Raw genomic sequence first — 8,094 nt, forward strand, 5'->3', positions numbered from 1 at the left:
AATTTCTGAAAATTCATTCAATTTAGATATTTTAAAACTAGACAGTATTGTTCAGAGAGGCCATATTGGCAACCATCTGACATGTTTTGGGTGTTCCTGTCACTTAATCTTTCATTTCCCTAAGCAGGTATGACTATTAAGTTTCAGAGTAGGTACCAACCTATTATGGAAAAGAAAGATCTTCACTAGGAATTTGGGGTACTGATGAAATCACAGATATAGTCTAAAACAAGTTGTGCTAAATTTTAAAAATTATTCAATTTTGGGACTAGAAAATCAGTTTTTATTAAACACTCCTTTAAAATTATTTACTCTGATTATAGAAGTTAAAGTGTTTAACAGGGGTGAAATATTCTACTGTTTTAGAAATGTAGCACTAAAAGAGAAACTTGGATGTCCATTAATCTATGAGTTGTATTTATAACCAAATATATTTATTTAAGAGAGTAGCAAATAAATGAATTTGAAACCAATGAGAATATTGTTTAAAATTCTTACTCAGTCTTAATATGTGTAAGAGAAATATAAAAGTTTTATTAAAGTTGATTTTAAAGTGACAGGAAGGGTAGATCCTGCTCACTTAACTTGAAAGGAACCAGATATTATTAATATAATGAAAACTCCTTTTCAGTAGCCTTGCATCTGAGTATTATATAAAGTCTGTATTCTCAGGTATACACATTGGTAACTTTTGGTAAGGTATAAAAAAAATCTCCTGCATCCTCTTAAGTTATAATAGTTACAACTATTAAGAAAGTGCAATAGTTGGAACATAAGAATATTATATTTATTTATTTTATGATTTGTCTAATCTATATCGAAAGCAGAAAATAGTTGACAAATTATTTTTAAATATTATGTAGTACTTCAAGGTTAAAAAAAAATTACTAAATTGGGGCAGCTACATGATGCAGTGGATAGAGCACCAGCCTTGAAGTCAGGAGGACCCAAGTTCAAATCTGGCTTTAGACACTTAGCGCTTCCTAGCTGTGTGACCCTTGGCAATTCACTTAACCTCAATTGCCTTAGCCTAAAAAAAAAAAAAATTACTAAATTTACTTGTGGTTAACCTAAATTGTATTAGACCCAGAACAGTGTTATTTAAGTAAGCTGTTGTTGCTCCTAATGTAAGTGATAGCTTGTCCCTTCTTCATCTTAGATAGTATGTCAATGGTATCTATTTTCAAAGTTGAAAAAGCCTTAATATTTTCAATTTTTATTAGTCCATTAAGAAATTGGCCAAATGATGAGAGTTGGTATCTCTTTTGTGGTCCTATTATTTCTTTTTTTCAGGTTAATAGTTATGTAATTAAATGGAGGCAGCTATTAGTGGTGCATTAAATAAGAACTAGGCTTCAGTCCAAATCCTTCTTTAGACAGGGCCTGATGGTGTGACTTTGGGCAAGTTACTTAATTTCTGTCTAAACCTCAATTTCTTCATCTGTAAATTGGACAGTAGTTGAAGCTATCTAAGGGGTTGTGACAATCAAATGAGAAAATCTATAAAACAATTTGAAAATCTAAAATGGTATATAAATGCTTGCTAGCTTTTAATTATATGCTTGTTTGATAAGGGAGTGGCAGTTTTCCAGTTTCATAAGTTAAATTTATTCTCAACTTCTAGGCATTATGAGATCAGAATACAGGCTTCTTATATTTATATTACAATATTAATTACAAGAACAATTTGAATTAATCACAACATATTTCTTAAAGCACTCTCACATCAAATTAATTTTGAAAAAAGACATCGTTTTAATATAAAACTTCTTAAAGAAAAAAGTGAGTTTAATTAGCCTTTTATTGGACTCATTAAATGAGTATAAATTTTACTATATATGATTATTTAGTCTGTATGGGAACATCAAGCTAGGTTTTAAGTACTTAATTTGTGTAAAATTATTCTAATAAGTTATTGAGAGAAATTAGGGTATTTCTAGAAAAAACTGATCTTGTATTAGTTAAAATTATTGCCCTTCACTCACCAGATAATTATAGTGACATCAACATTTGATATTTGATTAATACCTTACAATCAATACCTGCTTACTACAGTGAATCTACATTTATGTGTGGTCTCAAAGATAAAGAGAAAGACTAATAAATGCTTTTCTGAAATCTGAATGTAGAATATTTTAAATGTTTTCTAAATTTTTTGTTTTTGTTTTTTAACCAGACTTGTGATTTTACTGGTGTAAGAGCACTTCAGATGAACTATTCCCTTCACTGGAAGATAACTTTTTTTTTTTTTTAACTTATCAGTGATTTGCCCAGGACACTGAAAAGTAGTCCAGGTGAAGAGCCTATAGTAAGTGTGTCATAGTAGAGATTTGAATGCAGATTTTTGTAGCACAAAGGCCAATTCTATCTACCACATGATTCTTCTGCTCACTTATCTCATTACAAAACACCAAAGTGGATAGTCTGGCATACCTTTTCTTGCTGAAATTAAACTATAGTTACTTTTTAATGATCACTGCTTCCCTTTCTAAGTGTTCACAAAACATTTCTTTATATTTCTTTAAGAATTTTACCAGGAGCTAAAAAGCCTATTGCCTTAGAGTTTTCAGACTCTGCTTCCTTCCCTTTTTATACGATGATATGGACATTATGATATTAGTTATTTTTATCTAATTTTTCTTCTGCCATTATATGCCCATTTTTCATATAAGGTATTTTCTCCCATTCCCCAAGTGAACAGTAACTTAGCAGTCAGTCACATCTGCTAGTATTTTCAATATCCTAAGATTTAGTTCATCCAAACCTGATACTTTGCACTCATTGAAAGCAGGTCTCTAAAATATCCCCCCCCCCCACTTCAGTTTTTCTCTTTCTTATATTATTTTTGTTGCATCTTTGCCAGAATAATGATCCTTCTCCAAAATAGGCAAAATAAGAGTGAAAAAATTGAGCCTTCTCTTTTTTCTGATAGCCTCCTATTCTTGTTCTTAAAATTGCTCTTTGTTGGCTTTAGCATTCCTGATAGCATTCTTAGAGCAATGTGCTAATAGTCTTTTTCCATCTTAAGTTATGTACTTTTCCTCCCTCTCACATACATATTTCTAAAATTAAGTTCTTTGTGCAGCTATCTATATGTGCCTCTTTAAGAAACCTCCCCTATTTCTTCTTGAAACATTCCTTTGTGTCCTCAGAATTTCCTTTCCATCCTTCTTAGGTTGAATAGTAGGGCATTGGTTCATAAATCTAGAAGCTAGAAGGAACTCCAGATATTGTGGGGAGATATCAGGAAGGTGCACAAGTACTCAAGGATCACAACTTTATTACTCACAGACATTCAAGTGTGTGGTTCCCCAGGCTTTTAGTCCCTTGGGAAGTATAGATGGTAGTGCAGGCATATGATGAGTTGTGTATCCCAATAAAAATCTAAATCATTGGGTATATAGGATCTTTCTAATATGTCAGTGGGACAGTCACTAATCACACATCCGAGTTTCTTTTGTCAACTTTTCCTCTCCCTCATTGGGAGTGGTAGCTCCACTACTGTTTTATTGATCCAGAACCCAGTTGGGCAGGGAGTGTGTGCAGTGGGGGTGATTGGTTGTTGATCTGTGATTTGACTGAAACCCTCTTGCTGGCTTTCCCATACACTGTCTCTTCTAGGCTGTTCCCCTTTTACTCAAGTGTGACTGACCTTTCCTGAAGTCCTTCCAAACTATCTTAAGCTGAAAAATAATTTCATTCCATTTCCTTGTAGATTCTGTCATTCTAGAATTTGGCATCTGTTCACAGACTTTTTGTTTCATGTTATTTCTGAGGGAAACTGGGGAAAAGCAACTTCCTGGCTTCTCTCTACCATCTTGGCTCTCACCCCCAATTCTAATTTTTAAAGAATTATGTTCATCAGTAAATTTTTGTATCTCTTTTTCCATTTGGCCAGGGAATTTTTCTGTTCAGTGGATTTTTGTACCCATTTTTCTTTTCTTTTTTTCCCTTTTTAATCATTTCATCTATTGTTTTTTTTAAGTATAATTTTCTTCAGTATTTTTTGTGCCTCCTCTACCAAGATGTTGATTCTTTTCATCATTTTCTTAAAGCCACTGTCATTCTTTTTGTCAACTTTTCTTTTACCTCTCTTACTTAATTTTTAAAAAACTTTCTTCCCAGAAATTCTTTTTGGCCTGAGGCCAAATCTGATTTTTCTTTGAGTTTTTGGATGTAGCAGTTTTTACTTTGTTATGTTTTTCTGAATTGGTGCTTTGATCTTCTCTGTCACCATAGTAATTTTCTATGGTCAGGTTCTTTTTTTGTTGTTTGCTTATTTTCTCAGCCTGTTTCTTGACTTTTAGCTTTATATTAAAGTAGGGCTTAACTTTTGGGGTGGAGAGGGCACTGTCCCAAACTTCAAGCCTTTCTTGTTGCTGTTCTTTGGAATTAGTTCTGGGGAGCTGTATATTTTTAGTTCTTTTAAGGTGTTTGGTAACTACACCTCTTCTTACATTTTAACATTCTCCTGTCCTGTGCTCTAGTTTCTGAGAAACTGTAAGCACCCTTTTCCATCCTGGAATTGTGACCAGGGTACCCACTCCTTTGGAGCCACAAATTCCTTACTCTGAACTGCAGTCCAAAACTGTGACCTGGATTCTTGTTTGGGCGGTGCCACAAAGTCTTGCATCCAATGCCAGCAAGGCACCCTTGTTATCTCCTGACCAATTTTCTGACTTTTCTATCATCTGTGGACTCAGAACTACAGAAGCTGATGCTGCCACTCCTGATTCAATTGCTCCCAACGCCTGCTACTGGTTTGCTGAGGCTCAGCCTGTGCCTAATGCAAGCTGCACTGGTCTATGCTCAATTCTCATTCAGCTGACCATAAATTATCTTTAGAAAATTGTTTCACCCTGCCTTTTTGTGGGTTCCAGAATTCATTTTGAGGTATTATTTAAAATTGTTTGGAGGGGAATTTGAGAAAGCTCAGGCAAGTCCCTGCCTTTTCTCTGTTATTCTAACTCCATTCTTCCTCTTGCTTCTTCTTCTTCTCCTTCCCCCATTCCAGATAATTTCTTTGTCAGAGAAAATATAAGGAAAATAGAATGTGAGGAAATCTGCCTTCTCTGTATCCATTATCAATTATAGCATTATAAAAACAACCAAACTGATTATAAACTTTTAGTACTCCCAACACTATGACTATACCATAGAGAATTTACTTTGTCCTAGGCCCCAGATTGAGTGTTGATTCAGTTTACTGTTTCCTGACTAGGGAGTATGAACAGATTTGGGGGGTGGTAGGGCTAATGGAAAGCAGCTAGTAGTTCAAGTAGTTGCATGATACAAATCTAATGTCTGAGACCTAACTGCTCATGAAGAAATCCTTTTTATTCACCTTTTTCAGCAAGAATAGCTTTGTTCTAAGATCCCAAATTAGATGCTGATTTGATTTTCACCAGTAAATGGGTGTTTGGGTGGGGTTCTGGTTCTAACCTATATGAGAGCCTTGGTGATAAAAAGCCAATAAGCTCATCAAGGGTAATAAAATGAGATCGGAGATTTTGTACCATCATTTGGTACAATCCTTCATTTATAGATAAAACTAAGACTCAAAGGGTTAAATGACTGATCCAGAATTATATAAGTAGTAGGCATCAGGACCAGGATTCAAACCTGGGTCTTTTAAATTCAAATTCAGTTCTCTTTTTGCTAAACTCCACTCAAGAACAAGGTTCAGCATGAGTCATTGCTAATGTTAGATGGTCTTGAAGAGCCAAGTGATTCAGACTTGTGAAAGAACAAAGAGTAAGATGGTTTCATGATCTTGGAAGATTTCCAGCACAGGGTCCAAATGGTAGACAGACTATAAGATTATGAGGTTTTCCAGTTTTGAAGATCACCTTATGATGGCTGAATAAAGCAGCAGTGTGCTATATAGCCTCCTTACTGAGATCCATAGCCAGTTAGAGTTTAAGCTAATAATCCACACAAGAGAAAAAAGAAAAAAAAGCATGTCTGTTTTCCAGAGTATGATATGCAGTTACATGAGTAACTGAATCAATATATAAATGGTATGGGATGTCCCAGAGTTCATAGCATTGACAGTACTAAAAAATGCTGTTAAAAATTGAAAGAATGGGGTATTGCAGAATGTTGGAGTGATAAGCAGAGAGGGCCAATTTAGCTTCTGCTTGGCAACCCACTTTCAAGTCTTCAAAGTAGAAAAAAATCAACATCAAAATAATAGTTCATTTGCACTGAATTCTTTCTGTCTTTAAGGGTTCTGAAAATTAATTTAAATCAACACAGAAAGGTCCTTATTTTATATATGATCACTAAAAAAGTAATGGGATTATAGATTTATAGCTTGAAGGAATCTTCTAAGTAGATGAGGCTCACTTTCTCATTTTATCAGTAAGTTATTATTGGTCCATCTCAAGCTCAGTTTTTAAAAGTTGAGGGGGCAAATGATCAATGGTGGTACAGAGGTATTCTGGCCAGAACCAGAAGAAATATAGCCAACTTTGCTATCTGTAGCCAATAATATGAGGGGAGGGTGACTATCTTAAGCCTGAGTGGAGCAAGATGAGGATGCAGGCATGGTGGTAGCCTTATCTTGGTTCTAGTTTATGATCTGTATGTCACATTCTTTGGCTCCAGCCAAACTTAATATTGGGCCATGTGCACAGTTTGAGCTAACCACCCACCTGATAAGTCCCTCAAGGGAATGGAGAATTTGACCTTTACTCTTTGGAATATTTATAAGGGTTGGATGAAAAAGCTTCAAGTGGCTGGCCTCAGCCAAAGTTATTTTAAAGGATAAACATGTATTAGACCTTGTTATGTGCAAGGTACTGTTTTAGATGTTGGGAAAACAAAGATTAAAAATGACAATGCCCTCATAGAGCATGGAACTTTAAATCTAAGGGCATCATCTGAGACATACATAAATAAGCATTATATGAGAGAGAATATGATTGGAACAAAGTTAATAATGTCCGGACTAGCTCTCTGGGGGGGCCTCAGGATTGGCCAGAGTCAGGATAAATCAAAGTTCTTGGTCTTTAGGAGGCAGGCAAACTGCCACATGGCTTGCCAAAAATGTATCCTGGATTCTGAAGTCTCCAGCCTTTCTCCTCCTCCTTTTGCTGCCAAGTGAAACTCACTTCCCCCTGCCCCCCCCCCCCCCCCCCCCCATCCTTGCCTATGATTACCTCACTACCACCCATTTTGCAGGTGCCAATTATGAGGAGAGCCACATCTAAATGTATGTTTACAGAGCCATTGTCTTACATCAAATAGGTAATAAGCCTTAAGTGCTCTTGTTTGATTCAAGCACACCTTTTCCAAAGTTTCAACTCTTTCTAGACAAAATACTAAGACAAATTTGAGGAAGGAATGATCACTTTGGGTTGAGGCTAGGAAGCAGGCAAGGAATGGGGATTCACAGAGGAGACAATAATGAAGCTGGACCTTGAAGGAAGAGAATTTTTTTTTTTAATTTTATAATTATAATTTTTTTTTTTTTGACAGTACATACGCATGGGTAATTTTTTTTACAACATTATCCCTTGCACTCACTTCTGTTCCGATTTTTCCCTTCCTTCCCTCCACCCCTTCCCCTAAATGGCAGGCAGTTTTATACATGTTAAATATGTTATATTATATCCTAGACACAATATATGTGTGCAGAACCAAATTTCTTGTTGCACAGGAAAAATTGGATTCAGAAGGTAAAAATAACCTGGGAACAAAAACAAAAATGCAAACAGTTTATACTCATTTCTCAGTGTTGCTTCTCTGGGTGTAGCTGATTCTGTCTATCATTGATCAGTTGGAACTGAATTAGATCTTCTCTTTGTCGAAGATATCCACTTCCATCAGAATACATCCTCATACAGTATCGTTGAAGTGTATAATGATCTGAAGGAAGAGAATTTCAATCAGAAAATGTAGTATATGGCTTATGAAAATCCACAGGCAGGAAAAAGGGGAAAGAAATTCAGAAAAGCATAAGCCAATTTGTCTAAATATAGGATGTGCATAAGGCTAGAAAAATAGGTTGGAATCAGTAGGGAACCATTTAAAATTTCTGAGGTCTAGATGGTCATGCTATTTTAAAGATTTCTTCCTTTTACCTGTTCA

This window comes from Sminthopsis crassicaudata, chromosome 3 (genome assembly GCF_048593235.1).
Source record: "Sminthopsis crassicaudata isolate SCR6 chromosome 3, ASM4859323v1, whole genome shotgun sequence".
NCBI classification, from domain to species: Eukaryota; Metazoa; Chordata; class Mammalia; order Dasyuromorphia; family Dasyuridae; genus Sminthopsis; species Sminthopsis crassicaudata.